At 40.9% G+C, this 21114-nt stretch overlaps 1 pseudogene; it reads left to right on the forward strand.

The window, feature by feature from the left end:
* Positions 1-463: 463 nt before the first annotated feature.
* Positions 464-10230, forward strand: LOC115663819 (4-hydroxy-3-methylbut-2-enyl diphosphate reductase, chloroplastic-like; annotated as a pseudogene).
* The last annotated feature ends 10884 nt before the right edge of the window (positions 10231-21114 follow it).

A 21114-nucleotide genomic window follows, 5' to 3' on the forward strand; every position in this document is an offset into this window, starting at 1 on the left:
TTTTTTATTTTTTTTGTTTTTAAATCGAATTTGATGACGATGGCGATGATGATGGACTTTTCTTTTTCCTTTTTCCCGCCCCCGGCCGCCACGTGGCGATCTTCGGCCCCCAAGTGGGGGAGGGATGAATCTTGGCGCTTCGCTCGCCTTTCTTGCAATTTCGTGCTGCTTTAGAGCTTAGGTCAAATCAAGTATGTTGCACGTAACACATCTTCTTCTTCTTCCTTTTTTTTTTTATGATTTGGGATCTTATAATTGCAAATTGGCCCCCTCGATGTCATCCCAATACCCATGTTTGTATTAAGAATATGGATGGATTAGAAGAGGGCAAGATGGATATTCCCCCAAGGATTCTTCTCTTGTTTCCTTTTCTTTCTTTAATGAGGAAGATGATTTCAAAAGTTTATCCAGTTCGGGACGGGATGAGTCTTGCGCTTTGAGAAGCAATGGAGTCGAAATCGCGATGATTCTTAGTAAATCCCTCGACTTCGTCACCATGGATAATAAACAAATCGGAGTTGATATCGTTCCAATTGCCATTGCAAAAGTAATTGGTATTTTTGGCTACATGTTGGATAGGTGGGAGGTGATGACACACAACAACTAATCTTGAAAGACCACTCTTTCGTCTAAGGGTTCCTAAATCGCCGCACCAAGAAATCGAAGTGCAAGGACATTGGGAGGTGGGCAGTTTATCTGGGGCGGATGCCTCCTTAAGAGTAACGGAGGCGTGCGAAGGTAGGCTCAAGCTAAGTCTCATTTTATCTTTGATCGAATTGAAAAGGGCGAACTTAATTTGATGCGCAGAAAATGAATTCGAAAATATTATATAGGTTACGGGACAAGGTTGGTTCTAAAGCATTTTGATGACATCTTTCCATTTAGAGGGTCATTGTGAAGGATGGTGTCATAGACCAAAGTGGAATGGACATTCATTCTCGTGGGCACTATATGCCTAATTCAAGGCATGATATGGGGTTGAATTGGTAAGCCTACCCTCTCTTGGTGGAGCTATTTTGGTGAGGGAAGCAACCCTCTTGCCAAATAAAGTCAATTGGCTTTATCCTCTTTCGTTCCACCCATGAGAGGAACTTCTCCCCCTTTTAGAGTGGGGATCACATGCCAATTCTTCAATTTTCTTCTTAGCAAAAGTCCAAACCCTAGATTTTGACCCCAAAAAAAAAAAAAAAAAAAAAAAAACAAACCCTAGAGATTTATAAAAACTAACCTACTAGACATGGATAAGGCAACAGACGAACGTAATTCGGCAGTCAGAGTCACGTAAAAAAGGTGGCGGTGAGCTTATTACAAAACAAATTAAGCTTCCCGATCAAATGATGTTAACATTGCTTTCCATCTAGTGATGGGAAGAATGCTATTGTGACAATAGGCAAAAGCGGTGTCGTTTAATGACAGAGTTCGATTTGTTAATGCAACGAGACTACAATTTTGGGGGGGTTTTGAGCGCAGAAGTGACGTTCAAGAGAATGGATCCATTTTTAGTGTAGCTGGCCTTAGGGTGTTCTTTGTCTCTTGTTGCTGGATCCTTTGGGTGTTCTTTGTCTCTTGTTGCAGGATAACTGCAATATGTCAAAATGCACAATTGAAAAAAGAAAGATAGAAAAAAAAAAAAACACGGTATACAAGAAACACAAGTGATCAGTTTTAGGAAAATATTTTTTGGATCATTCATTTTTCCGTGAAACAAACGAAGCCTAAGTCGCTGTCCAGACCGATCATGGCTCACACATCTCGTTTGAGCTAAGGTTTCTTACTTAAGATCCTCTGTCAAGCTTATTCACATTACGGTTACTTGGAAGAAGTTGTCATCGTCGGGCCCGTTATTAAAATCTAATGCAGAGCGCGAATTTTTCTTAAGGAACGAACTACTTTTAAGCACGATGTTTATTTGTCCAAATAGCATCGTCATGACGGTTACAATTAACCCTAATGTCTCATTAACTAAAAAGCACGGTTCTCAATTATCAGTTTTACTCTTGCTCGCTGTCTCGAAATCCTTCGCCTAAGTAAAAGGAGTGTAAAAAACGACTCAAAGACCCGTGACATATGCGGATCGATTGTAAGAGTAATTTATTCATACGACACGATGCTCTTAACTCCAAGAAATAAGTCTAGACTGCGACTATGGCTTCTCAATTCAGTCGTGCTATGTTGCACGAACATTTATGATTTCGTGATGACGGAGTATAATCAAAAGACGGATTCATTATCGTTTTTCTATTGTTAGTTCTATATTGTTTAGCCCTTTTGAATTCGTTGAAGTGTTCGAGAAAAGATGGAATAAACCCTTTTGATTCTTTGGACCTAACTGAAACATTAAGTTATATAACTCAGAGAAGCAAGCAACGTAGATTCAATATTATTATGTAGACTATAGTTCAAAGTATCATTGTAACTTATGTCAATGTGATTGTTCATGTATGTACATGTTCGAGCATAGATGATTTTGTGGTACACCTTACAGAAGTGATTCTGTCGAGGAACTTTGTGATACTCACTAACCAATCAAATGAAAATATATTTAAATTTTGGTACCTTGACTTTTTCTCGTGACGTTCGTAATCGTATTTATAATTGAGCTGGTAATTCTCGACACGACCCGTTAACACGACATTACATGCAATTAAGACTGGTTTAGGTCTCGTATAATCGAGTTCGTGTCATGACCGGTCGCATGTAGGCGACGACAAGAATCACGTCTTGCACGGTTCGACCACCCGCTTAGTCGGTTTAAACACAAATTAACAAGGTGGTGATGGAGACAGTTTATCCTTAGGCTGCCTGGTCAAATCGAATTTCCAATGGAGGAATTTCAAGGATATTTCGAATGGTTTGCTGGGGAAGGGGGATTTAGGAGGGAAGAAAATTTCGAATTTGCCTTTATCCTTTTCTCTTAAAAATTTTCCAAGTCATTCTTCATTGACCCCGCCCACCTCCCACTTTCCTCACGTCCATTTACTTGCCAAGCAAAACCCAAAAGCTTTTCGAACCAAAACCCAAAAGTTTATAAAAATAAGAGCCATACTCAAAATATACAATTGATAAAATATGTTTATAATGCAAAAGTCATTAAACATAAAAAAGCTAACTCAATTATACACTTTAAATGTAATGTAAAGTGAAATTACTCATATTGTCTAAAATTCTATTAAATGTGTATTAACACATTTTACATATTTATCGTATAGATAGGTTAACTTATTTAATAGGTTAATGTATCATGTCGTGTCGACACCTAATAGGGTGAGACTCTTGATAGTCATGCTAGTTGTGTTATATAACCTGCTTAATTAGGCGTGTCGTATTCATGTTGAAGCAGTTCAACTCTTTTAGTGAATGTGTTGTCTTTAAATTAGTCGTGTTCATGTTATACCCCGTTTTGACTCCACATAATTAACACAACACAACACAAATTACCAACCTAATCAATATTTTAGATTTTTTTTATTAAATGTGTTAAATGATTACATAGACTCCACTACACCGATCGTTACTTGACAGGTACATCGACTCAATTACCTTGACGGTTATTTGACTTTACTATGTTAACAGTTACTTCTTTATAAGTAGAAATCGAGATTGTCGACTCAACTACTTGTCGGTCATTTTTTTAATAGTTGCATCCGAGATTGTTGACTACATAATTATAAAAAATTTAATAATTGATAATTCAAATTTCTCTAATTTTTTTAATAAGAGTTTGTGTTTATAATTTAAAATAACCTATACTCATGCATAATAATAAATATGTAAAGTCATAGTTCACGAGAATCAAACTAATTATCAAATAAACTTTCAGAATCAACTGAGGAGGAAGAAATGAAAGAGGTTCTCACTTCTCAATTCTTAATTAGGGTTTCTGATCTCTCTTTCGTTACTCTTTTCCGGTCGACAAAAAACAACGATAGAGCTTGCCACTTCTCATCCTCCTCCTCCCTCTCGCCGGTAGATTCACTGATTGAAGGCCCTATGAACTAGAAAAATGTACGACAAAAAAAAAGAACTAGAAAATGGAAAAGAAATATAAAAAAATAATTACTATTTTATTTTTATTAAAAAAAGAATTTGATGATGATGATGAGCTTTTCTTTGCTGGTAATCTTGATCTATAAGTGGATGATAATTGGCGTGTCACTTGCCTTTCTTGCAATCTCATGCTGCTTTTAGCTAGGTCAAATTAAGTATGTTACACACATGATCTTTCTTTATTGAGGTCTATAATTGTAAATTGGCCCTCGATGTCATCCCATGCTATCTTAAGAATGGACAGAGTAGAAGAGGAAGATATATTCTCCAAGGATTCCTGTTTTCTTTTTTTCTTTTTTATTGAATTGAAAGATAATTTGAAAAGTTTATCGAGTTTAAGAAATGTCAAATCGTGCACTCTTTTCCTTGAACTTAACTCCTATCCGATATAATCACTTGGAGTCAAATCACAAGAATTCTTGGTGAAACCCTCAATTACGGTACGTTTATTCCTGTCTTTGATTGAATTGAAAAAGAAGAACTCAATTCGATGCGCGAAAACTCATTCAAAGAATTATGCAACCACTAAAAAAGAAAGAAATGTTATCCGACAGATAAGTTATAGCTAGCGGATTGATCTTAAAGCATAGGTGGCATCTTTCCTTTTGGAGGGTCCTTCCATAGGATAATGCGATAGACCAAAGTGTAATTACATTCATCCTTATAGGCCCAATGCAAGGCACGATTTGGGGTTGAATTGATAGCCTATTCTCTCTTGGCAGAGCGACTTTAGTGAGGGGAGCAACCCTCGTGCCAAATAAGTCAATAAGCTTTATCCACGTTTTTTCCACCCATAAAGAGGGTCGTCTCCCCTTTCACGGGCCAAAATCACGTGCCCCAACACTTCAATTTTCTTCTTAGCAAAGTCCAAAACCCTGGAGGTTAAAAAAAACCAACCTGCTAAATCGGACATAGATGACTTAGTAATCACGTAAAAAGTCCGGTTTTAGCGGAAAACTCACGACAAACAAATTAAGCTTCACGATCAAAGAGTATTATCCATTCATTTTTCTACGAAAAATTGCTTTCCCTCTAATAATCGCGTTTTTCCTAATTTTATTAGGCAAAGTAAAGTTCTGGACTGTTATTGTTGAAGCATGGAATTGTGACCATAGCCAAAAGCTACATTGAAGCATGACAAATTCAATTTAGTAATGCAATGAGACTCCAATTTTGGGAGTTTTGAGCGTACATGTCACGTTGAAGAGAATGGATTCTTCATTAGCATTAGCCGGCTTCGGTGCGGTCTCTGTGTCTTGTTCCATGATAGCTGCAATATCCCAAAATGCACAATGAAATAGAAAAAAACAATGCATACTAAATCACAAGCTAGACCGATCATGGCTCACGGACCGGTTCGAGCCGGGGTTTCTTAGGTAAGGCCCTTTACCGAGCTTATTCATATAACGTTCGACTGGATTCGATGAAACAAGTTGCCGTCGTTAAACCCGTCATCAAATTCTAATTCAAAATGCATATTATTTCTAGAAACGAACTACTTTCAAGCATGATATTTATTTGCCCAAAAAGTCGTCACGCCGGTTACGACTTAATTCTAATGTCATGTTAACTAAAACAAGCAAGGTTTATGGATATTATTTTCACTCTCGTTTTTGGTCATGGTGTGACATATGTGGATCGATTGTACAATTAATCTAATCATACAACACAATGATCTTGACCCATAGGAAATAAGTCGGGATAATCACTAAAGACTTCAAGAAATCGGGTTTTCAATTCAATTAGACCAAGGTCACATGAATGTTTGTGATTTTGTGACGAGGGACCGCAACGGTTTGACTTTGACTAATTTTTTTTTTTTGGTCTGTCATACTCTAACGCTCAACTCACTTTCAGACTTTTGTTCTGTCTCTTGCAGAGTGTGGGAATCGAAATCTACATCTGAAACTACACGTCCCCACCCCTAGTTCTTTTGAAAAGGTGGAGATTCGAACTCTCCACCTCCCCCTTCCCATGTAGGAAGGATGGCCACCGGAGCAAATCCCAATGGTTACTTTGACTAGTTTGAGGAGGACAAGATAGAAATATTAATAATGACGGATTGCATTTAAAACAATACAACAATAATGACAATGTGTATAGGGACGTGAAATGGGTAATTAAATATAATAGTCCTAAAAATTAAAAACTCGCCACATCCATAATTTTTGTCTCCCGTGTCATAACAAATATAGTCGGTTCGAGATGATCAAAGACAAGTTCATTGTTTTTTGTTTCGAGACTTTGGCTTTGTATATTTCGTGGGAAATAAATTAGTTGAAAACATTTTCTTAAAAGTGATTATTTGTATCGATTATAAAAATGAATGAATGAAAAAAAAATTTCATCACCCACGAAAATTCATATATTAAAAGTTATCGTTGATAATGAAATTTATTTTATTGATTAATTATTTTGAGCATTACAAGCAATCATTTTTTGAAAATGTATTTTCAAAATTCTTCAATTTTTGCGATGTGACTACAGATTTATATACGTTGTAACATTGTTATTCAGCACAAATTGAAGAATAATGACGTCTGTATTTGACAGCACGCGCTTTAAAAAATGCGTCATTTTGACGTCATCCGCCGCCTTCGCGGCCCGCCCCGCTCCGGTCCGGCCCCTCCCCGCCGGAGCTCCTCGCCGGCGGCGCCGGCGTGGGGTGCGGCGCCATCCCCCGCCTTCGCAGGGGGCTTCTCTCCGTCAGATGCTCCGGCGAGCCTCCCTCCGCCGGCTCCGCGGCCGCCGACGGTGGCTTCGACGCCAAGGCGTTCCGGCATAACGTGACGAGGAGCGAGAACTACAATCGGAAAGGTTTCGGCCGCAAGGAGGAGGCTCTGCAGCTCATGAGTCGCGAGTACAACAGTAGGTTCATTCCTTTCGTTTTATTCTGCCGCCTGTGCGTTTTGAGCTCCGATGCACGTGAAGGACTTCGATTTTGGCCTCTGCTCGGATCGAAGGATGAGGGTTCGGCGTTTTTTTTTTTTTTTTCGTGTTTGCCATTTTCAGTTTACTGATTAGTAGTTGATTTGAGTAGAAAATATGGTAGTTCAGAAAAAAACCATAGTTAGGTACTTTGCTAATGTATGTTATGGGTATATAGATCCTGTGCTTCATGTGCTGGTGTTGTTGATTCCATATCTAGCATTTCTAGCTCTCAATACTTGTCGGTATGATGTTTTCGTCATAATACTACAGGTGAAGACATCAATTCTGGATAATTGTAAGTTGTAACGATGTGGTGTCTGTTCATATACCAGGTGAAATTGTTGACACTTTGAAGGGAAATGGAAATGAATACACCTGGGGAAATGTCACTGTCAAACTTGCTGATGCCCAGGGTTTCTGCCGGGGCGTCGTGGAAGCCATACGGATTGCCTATGAAGCAAGAAAGCAGTTTTCAGAGGAGAAGACTGGATAACTAACGAAATTATCCATAACCCGACTGTTAATAAGGTCAGATACATAACAGCATATTGTGCTGTTTTGGCTGATTTGCTTGAATGTCGTGAGTATTGTGTTATGCGCTTTATTTTACTGATTATTATTAAGAATTCTCAATTTTTTATCACGCTGACAGCGATTGGAGGAGATGGAAGTGGAGACCATTCCCCTCGAAGAAGGGAAAAAACAGTTTGATGTTGTTAATAAAGGAGATGTTGTCGTTTTTCCTGCTTTTGGAGCAGCAGTGGAGGAGAGGTTGACCTCGGAGAAGAAAAATGTACAAATCGTGGATACGACTTGCCTATGGGTATCCAAGGTATGGCTCTGTGACAGGATTATATAGCACATTATTTCCAGTGGTTGCGGCCTTAACTTTGTTCATGATGCATTCTTATTCCTTCATTTCCCTTCTTAAATCGTTCTGATCTTTGCTTGAAAGGTATGGAGAACCGTGGAGAAGCACAAGAAAGAAGACTACACTTCGATTATTCATGGTAAATATGCTTATGAAGAAACCATAGCAACTGCATCCTTTGCTGGAGTGTACATTATTGTGAAGAATATGAAGGAGGTATGGCTTAGATGAAGCTCTCTAATTATTTGCTTTGCAGTATAATATTGACGCCTCTCTATGTTACCATCCAATAGTGGAAGGGAGATGTCTTATCTGTAACTACGTTTTCCATATGTCCAGGCAATGTATGTGTGTGATTACATACTTGAAGGTCAGCTTGATGGTTCTAGCTCGACTAAAGAGGCATTTCTAGAGGTACTTCTGGATTGCTTGTTTTTGTTGTATTTTGTTAAGACTACACTTGCTCACATTGTAATCCTAATTTGGTGCAGAAATTCAAGTGTGTAGTTTCCCTGGGATTTGACCCTGACAATGATCTTAATAAAGTTGGCATTGCAAATCAAACCACAATGCTTAAGGGAGAGACTGAAGAGATTGGTAAATAGCAATAAATTTTTTCTATAACATTTCCCCTCTCTGTCCGACTTCAAGTCAAACGTTTTGTTATACTTTCAGGGGAATTGGTGAAGAGGACTATGATGTGCAAGTATGGAGTGGAAACTGTCAATCAGCACTACATGAGCTTTAACACAATTTGTAATGCTACTCAAGTAATTTCCTCTTCCTCAAGCTCCAAGCTTTTTCAGTTCTTCTATGTATAAAAACCTCTTGCAAGATAGTTAGTGCTTGACATGGCTATGGCCTGTAACTTCTTTCAACTTGCTAAAAACAAAAAGGAGTAGCCGTGGTTGAGATGTCTAGTGACTCTCAACATCAGAACAGGAAGACCTATTGCTTGTTAGGAGTCAAAGAGAATTTTCATATGAAGACTCAGCTGCTAGCTCTCTTCTGTAAGTATCATAGAGATTGAACTAGAGAGATGGGATCTAAAATACCGAGTGCCGCCTGAAATGCAGAGAGTTACTTTTCCTGATTGTGTTTTTTCCTGTGACAAGTTTATCTGTTGAAGGAGCATGATACAAATCCTATAGCCGAACCTCTGATGAGATGCTACAGAAAGGAAGAATAGAGAACACTAAAAAGAAGGAAGAAGTTTGAGTTGATTACCATGAGTTCTGCTGTGTCTTTAAGATGCTGATGCAATTTTTTCAACAGCGGTCTTCTTCAGGAACACCAAGATGCTATGTATAAGTTAGTGGATGAGAAGGTGGATCTTATACTAGTTGTCGGTGGGTGGAACTCGAGCAACACATCTCACCTTCAAGAGATTGCTGAAGAAGATGGGATACCCTCTTATTGGGTTGACAGTGAGGAGAGAATAGGTCCTGGAAACAGAATAGCCTACAAAATGAACGTAAGTCTGTACTTCGAAGTAGCACTCCTTCAGCAGATTTTAGTGTTTATGCCTTCTTTTACTGACTTTTGTACTTGTTGTTGCGATAGCTTGGGGAATTAATTGAGAAAGAAAATTGGCTTCCAGAGGGTCTCATAACAATTGGTGTAACATCGGGAGCTTCTACCCCGGATAAGGTAACCTTCTGACCTGGTGAATTCCTATTGCGAGAACAGCTCTACTTCTTCATCAGCCCTTTCCTTTGGCTGCTTTCCCATTAAGCTCTCAGCTATCTATGGTACCTGTACACTGTGGGCGTTGACTGAATTTTCCTGGAGATGCTCTCCTTATGCATGATTTCCTGGTTCTGGATGAGAGATTTCTATCAAGCCCTTCATTTGTACATTTGTTCTCACGCTGAAAATTTGGTCTCCTTAGCAATGTCATTCAATGCAGTTGGATGATAACTACATGAGGCTGTGAAGATTCATATTTTGCATACCTACTGGGGCTTTGTTCTGAAAGTCAATCCTTCAGAAATAGTAATGATGCTTTTGTTCCTTACCAGGTCGTTGGGGATGTTTTATCGAAGGTCTTTGACATTAAAAGGGAAGAGGGCTCGCAACTGGCTTGATATAAGATTACAAATCTACGACCGTGGATTAATCATCAGCCTGACCTTGTGTGAATAAAAATGAGAAGTTCCACGGATTTGATGTAAAATGACCAAATACCCTGCATATTTTGATGTACTATACATCCTATGTGCCACTGAACTTTAGTCTGCTCCTGTAGATCTAATGGGGTGATGCAAGGCTTCAATTTGACTGGCTTTTACAATAGGATGTAGAACATATGTTCATCTCTGAGCTTCAACCAAGTGAATCTGTTTATGCGGATTTGACATCCTTATTGAATCTAGAAACGAATGAGATGCCATACTTCCCTGTTTCAACTTGTTCGGTCCAGGTTTTACAAGTCTGTTAATAACTCAAGAGCTCTCTAATGATATTTAGAAATTTCTAAAATCGGTACGTTTAGCTATATAGTGGACATAACGATGTCGCACCAACTTATTCATCATCATTCGTATAATTATATATGGATTCAGAATCAGAAGATCTCGATCTGGATAACTGAAGGAAAACCCGAGTTTTAACAAATTGAGGATACAGGTCATTCTGGACGGCTTGAGGGTTTTCACAAGGACCACCAAGCTGTCTAATGCTAAGCGCGCTAAAAGAATCAGTCCTATCTTTAATTAGGAGCAAGGGTGATCTTACAAACCACTCAGCCAGGGCAGTGAGGGCACCCATCTTCGAAACCGGGAAGGGGAGAGGGAGGGCAGGTTGGTTCGAGGACCCCGTGGCTTCTTAGCTATAGCTTCCGTTTGAAAGCGATACATGAGATGCTTTGCGGAATTTCCGAATGGATGTGGAGAAATCGATGCCAGATCGCCCTGTGACTCCATGCACGCGCGCATCCATGCATGTCCAGGGCCTCATCGGGCAAACGACTTACTTCGGAAGTGAAACACATCTGTATTCGAAGTTATGCAATTTGTTCACTTCCAGCCTTGTTGATTCGACGTTGGCTTGGAATATATTTGAGGAAACTTTTGTTAAAGCCCGTATGGACATTTGATTACATAATCATATCTGGATTCAGAATTAGCTTCATATGACTTATTCCATGAAGTTGAATGACAAGTTTCTCCTCATTTCATCTCAGCTCCGCCTAGGCCAAATACAAAATAAATAAATAAATAAATAAATTACTAACCATCCAAATAATTAGAGAAAGAGAGACCATAAATTACTCACCATTGTGTGGCTGGCAACCTCGATCTCGAAAACTCAAGGCAAAGCCGAGTTTTGATGGATTGAGATTACAGGTCATTCTAATCTGGTACTTAACTCCTATACAACATGATCACTTGGAGACGATTCACAAGGATTCTTGATAGATCCCCCAATTCCGACATGCTTCTTCCCGTCTTTGATAGATTTATAAATAATGCGGAAAATAAAGTTATAGAATTTCTGTGTATATTTTGATGTCTATATTAATGATGAATACATCATGTTTATTAGATAACTAATCTAATATAATATTATCTTAATCAAGATATGCACAATCAAAGAGAAATATATGTGCAATGTACGTGCAATATGTGCAATATCCGTGTAACATAGGTGCAATCTTAAAAGATAGAAATATCACTATGGTATGACTACATGCATGTGTAAAAGTATATGTATTCAGCTTGTTTCAATGGGTTCTCATGTACCCTCTAGAGGTGCCCATCGTCCATCGCATGTTCTCATGGGACCACTGATTTTTTACCCACGTTTCTTTGCAAACTCCTCCAAATCTCATATCTTTTGGCTAAAAAGACAAGGCCAAGAGACCCGCTGCCCCTTCCCTGTCTCGAAGATCTTTCCCCAGATTTATTCTCTTCGAGAGACTTCAATTTTTTCCAGATTTTTGGCCATTTGCTGCTCAAGGCCAAAAATGGGTAAAGATGACCATAAAGAAGACGAAGACGGAGGACCCCTTCCGGCGAAGACGGAGCTGACCACGAGGACGACGGAGGGGGTGGTCTGGTTTGGACGCGCAGCAGTGTTGGCCTGGATGGGCGTCGGCGGTGGACGCGCGGAGGTCAAGCTCGGAGGCGACTCTAGCCGGAGGAGGATGAATAGAGAGAAAGACTTGACCTGAGCAGATTTTCATTTTTTTGTGATTCCACGTCAGAATATATGTGTCAAGTGGTGATTGGCTTAAAGCAAAAAAATACACTCCATGTAGGATGATGACGTGATGAGAAGTAACCACGGAATATTTTCTCGCGTGGACGTATCCGCTCAGATTACGATACGCAGGACTCCAGCGAACTCCCGCTCCACATCACCAACCGAACAAGTCGCGTGGAGGGCTCGTGGATGGAGGGTGCGGTGGAGCTGCAGCTGGAATTGATAAGAGCGGCCGGCGCAATGGCTACGATACGAAGGAGGAGGAAGAGAGAGAAAGAATAAGATTGGTAATTTATTTTATTTATCTCCGCATCAGAATACATGTGTCAAGTGGTGATTGGCTAAAAGCAAAAAAATGACGCGGGGGGGAGAAGCAATCACCGAGCCTTTGGATAACGAAAGGTGTTGGGGACAAGTGAGGAATGACGAATGACAGTGGTCGGTGAGGATTTTCCCAAACATAAGAGGCTTCGGACACCGTGCTCTTAGGACATCCCACATTTAGAGCGAAGCATGCAATTGAACAAGCACCTACTTTGCGCTTTTCGGCTTGTATGAGCTTGTCCGCGACAAACTGAGTCCGGTCTCAGCTTTCTTTAGAGTGTCACACGGTTGTCATCACCGGCCATGTCCACCAGTCACGACATGGGGCTAGAACGAAGCAATTTCGGAAGGATTTTGCCATCACCACTCCAAAATTCCAATCCCGTATTATCTAATCTATACTTAGATTACCAAATGAGTCCCATATATACAACCCCTCCTTGATTTATGCTCATCAGTAATGAAAGAAACATGTCTGCTTATCAATGCGAAATACCGCGATAACGAGAAAGAAGAAAACACAACCATTGAATGGGCAATTTTTCCCACTCTATATAACAATAAAATCTGGCATTGATTCTTCCATGACCCATTTTCAAGTTAATGTTTCAATACTTGAAAATGGTAAACAAGTTCTTTTTCTTGATTGCTAGAACTTGCCATTTCATCAGTTTCTTTCAACCCACAAGCAGTAACTTCCACAGTATTACACAAACCCAGAAACCAAAAGCAGAAGCAAGGAAAAATTTGTAGGAGAGAGATATTTTACAAAGCCAAAGATACAAATGTGTTAACAGGTTCCGTGGATGAATCAGAAGGTGAGCTTCCAGATCTTGATCCTGAGATCGACGTTGCACTGGGAATCGCTCACCGTGGCCACGGACGGCGACTTACCTTCCGGGGGGACCACCCCTTTGAACCCTTGGCAGCTCACTCTGATGCCCACCTTCTTGCTTTTCAGCTTGCCTGCGCTCACCATCATCTTCGGGTCCATCTGTATCTTCACGGGGACCCTGACCGGCAAAGCTGAAGGAGAACCCAAAACTCCACGGGTTTAGGTTGCAGTGCATCCTGGCGGGCCTGAGCACCTTCACCAGGACCACCACCACGAGCAGGACCGCCGCCAAGAGCACTGCAAGCAGCAGACCAATCCTCTGGGGTTTTCTCAGAAACCACTCTGCGACGGCTGTCGCAGTGCCCATCTTCAAAAAAGCACACGGCCGTCTAGCGCCCCTCTGCGAAAAAAGTTCAGTCCCAGGAGTCCAACGGGAGGCTTTTTATACGTGAACAGGTGGAGAAAATATTGGTTGCAAGTGGGATTCCGCTTGCGAGCTGGCTTTCTCCTCATGGGGGAGTCTTCTTGACGCACTCGAAGATATATTCGGCCGAATCTCCATTCGGCTGTTATCTTTGATTTCCTTATCGGAGTCGTTGAATTGAGTCTCCCTTTCGATTTCCTTGGACTGAACTCTTTTTGCAGAGGGGCGCTAGACGGCCGCGTGCTTTTTCGAAGATGCACTGCGAGAGGGGCGCTAAACGGCCGCGTGGTTTTTTGGTTTTTCGAAGATGCACTGCGAGAGGGGCGCTAAACGGCCGCGTGTTTTTTTCGAAGATGCACTGCGACAGCTCGGTTCAAGTGGTAGTACTTTTTGTTTTTGGTCAGACAAGTGGTAGTACTTCGAAGGGGACAAAGGAAGCGCATTAGTAAAAAAAAGGAAAAATCTATAATAATATCTCAAGGGCTTTTCTTCTTCTTCTTTTCCCTTTTTTTTGTTCCCTTCTTTCTCTAATAGAGTAAAATCTATAATCTTATAGTTCTATAATTAGGATCTGCAATTCAATTTTGAGAATTTAATGTTGGTTTCTTTAATGCAACTGCAAGTAAAACACTATCCTACAACAATAGTGGGCTGATTGATCCAACCAAATTTTAGATTTATGATAGTCATATTTATTGTCTACGTATAAAATTAAATTTCCGAACCGTATATTGAAGTTAAATATGTCATCCAATAGGTTTTGATTAATTATGGATTGGACTTGGTGGAATATTCATGTATTGTGGTAGAGGAACATTGATGAAAAGTTTTTGAAAAGGCTTGAAATGTCTCGATGAATTTCGACATTTGAAGATACGATAACAACAATAGCAATCAAACTTATCACATTATGTAGGGTCGACTATGTGAATCCTATCACGTCACTGCATTGGCCTAGTTATTTTCTTTTCACTAATCTTAATTAATTGCTTTTTTTTTCTTCTTTTAGAGTCGACATTGCCCTTAGGCATGCAAAGTTTTCTTTTGAGGCGGTGAAAACGCACCATTTCAACCATACAAATTTTGTGCTGCGTCACGTTAGAATTGAACTCAATTTCGTAATTTTTTTTTAAGAAATCGAAGGGTCAATCCCAGCCTTTGTCGAGAGATTTATCCTCTCAATTTTGTTGATGATAGAGCAACAATAAGGAATGCGAGGCATCCATGTCTTAAGCCATTCCAACAACTAATAACACAGACAAACACGATTGAGATCTTTCTTCCCTTTTTTGTATTTTTGGCCCACCGTCTCCCATAATAAAGCTTATCAACACATTAGCACGAGAGATAATAATATAAATGGTTACTGAACTTTGAATTAATGTATAATGTTATCCCTAAATTGTTAATTTATTCAACGTGATCCCTCACCTTTAACTCAATATGCAATGTGGTCAATAAATATTTAATTTGTTCAATATAGTCCCAGAACATTTGAATTTAGTCCCTAAACTATATTAAAAAAAAGAAGCCGATGTCATTCTTCTATTAGTTGAAGTAACATTGAACATTTACCTATAGTTTAGAGACTAAATTGAATATATTCAAAAAGTTCAGGAACTCAGATACGACGTTGCATATTAGACTAAAGTTTAGGGACCACATTGAATAAATCAAAAGTTCAAGTACTGCATTGAGTCAAAATTTAGGGGCCATTTGTCTCATTTTTCCAATCATCTGAATATGGATGGGGACGTGTAGTTTCAGATGTGAGTTTCGATTCCCACATCTTGTAAGAGGCTGGGCAAAAGTCTGAGAGTGAGATGAGAGTCAGAGTAAGACAGACAAAACAAAAAATGAGAATGGTACGTGCAATGCGCGCACCCGCAAACTAGTCTACTGAAAATACCTGTTCGTCGTCGTCGTCCTCCTAATCCTCTGCCGCCGCCGTCGTCTTCCGCCTCCGCTTCCTTTCCCATGGGCTATTACAGGCGAGCTTCTTCGCATGCCCTAAAATTACTGGGATGCCCCTCTCTCCTATCTAGGCTCTCCCCGTCACCTGCCAAATTCGACTCGCTCTACCGCCCCCGCCCCCGCCGCCGCCTTCGCCCCTGGTCTCGGCTTCGGCTATGGCTACAGCTACGGCTTCTGTTCCCACTCTCGCTCGAACCTCAGGGAGAACGCCATCGACTTGGGCCAGTACCCTCCGGAGAGGATCAGGAACTTCCCCATAATCGCGCATTAGTAAAAAGAAAAGAAAACTCTATAATAATATCTCCATAAATGGCTTGTCGCAAGGCAGGAGAGGGGTGGGGACAGCCACTCCTGCGTTTTTTCCTGGACAGGCGGGTGGGCCCCGCCTCACGCCACTTTTTCGGTTGGCGTGTGGAGCGGGAGTTCACTGGAGTCCTGCGTGTCGGAATCTGAGCGGTTACATCGGAATCTGAGCAATTACGTCGGCGCGTAGGTAGGTTGAGCTGTTTGGATAACGAAAGTTGTTTGGGACGAGAAAACGCGACGACCAACACGTGAGGAATGATGAATGACGGTGGTCGGTGAGGATCGCCTCTTGAGGACTTGTTCGGGCCAACTTTTCGGCCCTCTGGAAATAAGCAGCAAATCCTTGGGCCGAAGTGCGTTGTTTTCCCTCTTAACAGGCGAGCGTCTCCGAAAGTACGTCTTTATTTCAATTGGGGCTTGGCCCTCTCAGATCATCATCGCTCTCTCTTCAAGCTTCGACCCTTTCTATTCCCTCCTCTGAATTCCAACACCTCATGTTCGATCACCAAGCCTCGCATTCCAACTCGGAATCGCAGTCCTCGGGCCCAAGTTTCAGTCTTTTCTCAGGAGGACGACCCGTTCTTGCCGGTAGTTCGTTTGAGCAAGAGGGCGGCGAGCCTCTCGATTCTTGCAATCCTGCTAAATGGGCGTGGCTCGAGCGCGTCGATGGCGACGTTGCCTCAAGAAGTGGAGCTGGAGAGGTACACTGACTCCGTGGAGGGCGTCACTCTCCTCAAACCTTCTTCTTGGGTTAAGGTACACATCTGTATGTACAATGTACGATGTATAATGAATATCAGACTCGCAAAAATGCCATGGCTGTCCAAGTAATTGGAGTTGTTTATTGTTGGAACTGAAGGTGGATAAAGCAGGAGCACGGTGCTGTTTGAGGAGCCAACCAAGGGGAGCAACAACGTGGGAGTGGTGGTGAGTCCAGTTCGTCTTGCAAGCCTCGGCGAATTTGGGAGTCCTCAGTTTGTTGCGGACAAGCTCGTACAAGCCGAAAAGCGCAAAGTAGGCGCTTGTTCAATTGCTTGCTTCGTTCTAAATGAGGAATGTCTTATGAGCATGGTGTCCGAAGCCTCTTTGTAGAATATATGATGACATGATGATGATGTCCAAGATTTAACTTTACACAACGTAAAAATGAATTTCTTATCTAATCAATCATGCTAAAAAAATCTCTAATTAATTCGAGCATATATATGTACCAATAATTAAGCTAATTATGTCAAAAGAAAGAAATCTACTAGAAAGTTACGAATCAGTCTTTACGAGGTATTGCATGATTGTAGAGCAACACGAGGGAAAGTCATATATGTAATGCGACATTAATTATCAGTGAGAAACGTGAGCATAATACATTAGATTTTTAAAAAAAATCGCATTTAGGTAGTGGGTTATGTAAGCATTTTGATTTACTTAGGTTAAGCTAAAGAAAAGATGGCAACGAGGTCAAGACGTAAGGATTCCGAATTGCCTACCTCAATGATTCTCAAGTAGTTTTAGTCTGAAATTCTGGTGAGTAAAAAAGCAACCTGGACAACTTTGTGCCAGTAATTCTGACCAAAAAAAAAAAAGCTTTGTGCCTGCTACAGATCTCTTCTTTATCGAACGGGAGACTCTACTGTTGGTTTTCTGAGTAGAGAATCCAGATGGAATTCCACTGTGCCCGTCCACATGTTCTTTGACAAACAGTGCAATGAAAAAACCCTCTTTGTCCTCTACGGGATCGGTCCGCAGTAACTTTTCAGCTGCATGACAAGGAACATTGATTTAGCAGGAAAACGGGTAAAACTGGCTTTCAAAGAGCATTGCAAAGAAAGAGTCCTCCTGGAGGTTAAAATCAAATGACACAGCACTTACCGCCTTCGAATACTGGGAGACCCTGGCGAATCCACTGGGGGAAAGGAAGCTTCCAGGCGAAAGCCAAGAGAAGCAGCAAGAGGGAGGATAGACTGTACTACATCTTCGTTTTCGATTTGGTGGACGGAGCATATACTATAGACGGCTCTTTCTACAGCTAGAACTGTACAGAGAAAAATACATGAGATCTTCCGATGCATTACTATTGGTCTAAGAATCGATCAACAATCTTACAAGATAATGCATGTGTCAGGGCCTTCTTCTGAAAAGCTGCAAGTTTATTGAGCCTCGCCATTTCTGTACCATCAGCTGCATGACCTGGATAACCGAGATTGCAAAGGGGTTTGGACATTATGAATATAATGAAATGCAAAAGATGCATATATATATATATAATACAAGACATTGATGGTAGTCCATAACTCCTGAAAAAAGAAAGCCATTGGATACCATTTAAAGAAACACTTAAGAGGTTAATTAAGGCATAAATAATAGATAATTACCAGTCGTGTAAGAAGGCAGCAGATGATCCAATCTCTCGGCAGATGTCCCAGATCCTGAGCAGGACGGATCTAAAAGAATTGCTCGGACATGCAAACATGAACTTTCTCGTGACCATGTGGAGAAACACACATGGAAGATAGATGACCCACCCTACATCCCCGAAGAAAATGGCAAGAATAATTTTCTGGTGGTGAGGTGCCATAAATGACTGTTGCAAAGCACCATGACAAGAACACCACGGAATGCATGTCTCGAAAACTAAGCCGCCATATCTCGAAAACTAAGCCAAGTTTTGATGGATTGAGATTACACGTCATTCTAATCTCGTACTTAACTCCTATACAACATGATCACCTAGAGACGATTCACAAGGATTCTTGATAGATCCCTCAATTCCGGCATGCTTCTTCCTGTCTTTGATAGATTTATGAATAATGCGGAAAATAAAGTTCTGGAATTTCTGTGTATATTTTTATATTTATATTAATGATGAATACATCATTTTTATTAGATAACTAATCTAAGATAATATCATCTTAATCAATATATGCACAATCAAAGAGAGATATATATGCAATATTCGTGCAATGTACGTGCAATGATGTGCAATGTCCGTGCAATTCTCATGTCTCTAGAGGTGCCAATCAATAGAGAAGCACGACATTTTGTATTAGACAACCAATCAGCATCCTGATCCAAATGCCACGTGCACCGAGCTTGAACTTGTATCCAAATAAGGTTCAGATTGGAAGCTTGAAAATATAGTAGTTCACTATGGCAATAAAGAATTGCCAACCTGCACCGACTGCCACCCCTGGACAAGTATTTACGGTTCGCCCAAATGCTCAATCAAGATAAGCAAAAGCCAAATCTTACAATTGTGACATTTCAAATTATGCTAGTAAGGCATTACGAGGAGTACTATGAAGAACCGGTTGGATACTATTGAGGAAGATTGTAAGCGCGAGATGATAATCGACCTTTGACGTTTCTGTCATGACTTCTCTTTGGTTCGTAAGCATCTCGGGAACTCACTCGTTGTTGCAACTAGTACTGCTGTGAAGAGAATTCCTATTGCTGTGGATGTCAAAACCACTAATCGCCACCGAAAAGTTTGCTGCTTTGGCATATTCTGGCGCCTGAGTTCGTTGGACACTCACACGCCGCAGGAATGCAAAAGCATGGGTGAAGCTAACAGGAGTAAGTAAAGAAGACATGTTATCTAAAACTCACCCTGCTTTAGGGAAACATTGCTATTGTCCTGGTCTGTATGTTGCGTTGTCCAACGTTGGTGTAAATAATTAGATTTACGTGTGTTTATCGTATAGATAGGCGTGGATAGGCAAACATATATTTATAAACAGAATAACGTATTATATTGTGTTGACACCCGACAAGGTAACATGTTTGAAAATTATGCTAATTGCGTCACATGACCCGCTTTATGGGAAAATTGTCAAATCAGTCCTAAATCTATTGTACGGCGGCCAATTCAATCCTAAATCTTTTAATGTTACCAATTCAGTCATAAACCTTTTAAATTCTTACCAATTGAGTCCTTCCGGCCAATTTTGGCCGGCCGGCGCTGACGTGGCTGCCGGCCGGCGCCGGCCGTCCTGTCAACGCTGACGTGGCAATTTTTAATTATTTTTTTTCAATTTTTTAATCTTTTTTTTTCTTTTTCTTTTTTTTTTTTCTGCTTTGTCCCTTCTGGCCGGTCCGGCGACTGGCGGCCGGCCAGAGGGGAGGGCCGGCGAGGCCTCTGGCGAAGCTCGCCCTCGCCCTCACCGGCCACCGGCGAGGGCGAGCCTCGCCGGCCACTGGTTGGGCGAGGCGAGGTCGAGCCTCGCCGTCGCCTGGGTCGCGACGGCAAGGATCGCCCTCGCCGGTGGCCAGCGGGGCGAGCTTCGCCAGAGGCCTCGCCGACCCTCCCCTCTGGCCGGCCGCCGGTCGCCGGACCGGCTAGAGGGGACAAAGCAGAAAAAAAAAGATTAAAAAATTGAAAAAAAATAATTAAAAATTACCACGTCAGCGTTGACCGGACGGCTAGCATCGGCCGGCGGCCACGTCAGCGCCGGACGGCCAAAATTGGCCGGAAGGACTCAATTAGCAAGAATTTAAAAGGTTTAGGACTGAATTGACAAAATTAAAAGGTTTAGGACTGAATTGGCTGCCGTACAATCGGTTTAGGACTGATTTGACAATTTTCCCCCCGCTTTATTAGTTCTGTCGTACTTGTGTCGAATCAGTTTGGCATGCTTATAAAATGTGTCGTGCTTAGATTAACCATATCTATACTATGTAGCTATTTTGAAGCATAGATTAACACGATGTAATACGAATTACTAATTCCCAGTCCTAATTAATATCTTGAATGTTTTCTTATGAAACATGCCTAACAGGTACATTTGTGACACTCACTTATAAAAGTGAGAAAACTTGGTTATCCCTAATTAAAGAACCGTATCTATGTATTTAACCAGAAGCATGCCCAACATTATCTAATTATATTATTGAAAGATATATAATTGTTTCTATGCATATACCTGCATAGCTCCTCAACTTGAATTAATGAAATAACTACATTATATATTTTCATATAATTAAGAGATTAAATTGAACATGTACTAAAAGTTAGAAAAAATTAAAAGTTCAGGAACCGTATTAAATAAATTAATAATTTAGGAATCACATTGCATATTGACCCAAAATTATGAGATTATTTGAGTTATTTCCCCTCGCCATTTCGTAAGCAAATCCAGATGGCGGCTAGACGGCGTCGTTAAGCCGAAGCCCACAGGCTCGCTTCCCCACCCCCCCCCCAAG

This window comes from Syzygium oleosum, unplaced genomic scaffold, assembly GCF_021117445.2.
Source record: "Syzygium oleosum isolate NSW1041296 unplaced genomic scaffold, Sole_v2.1 Sole_v2.21, whole genome shotgun sequence".
Taxonomy (NCBI): Eukaryota; Viridiplantae; Streptophyta; class Magnoliopsida; order Myrtales; family Myrtaceae; genus Syzygium; species Syzygium oleosum.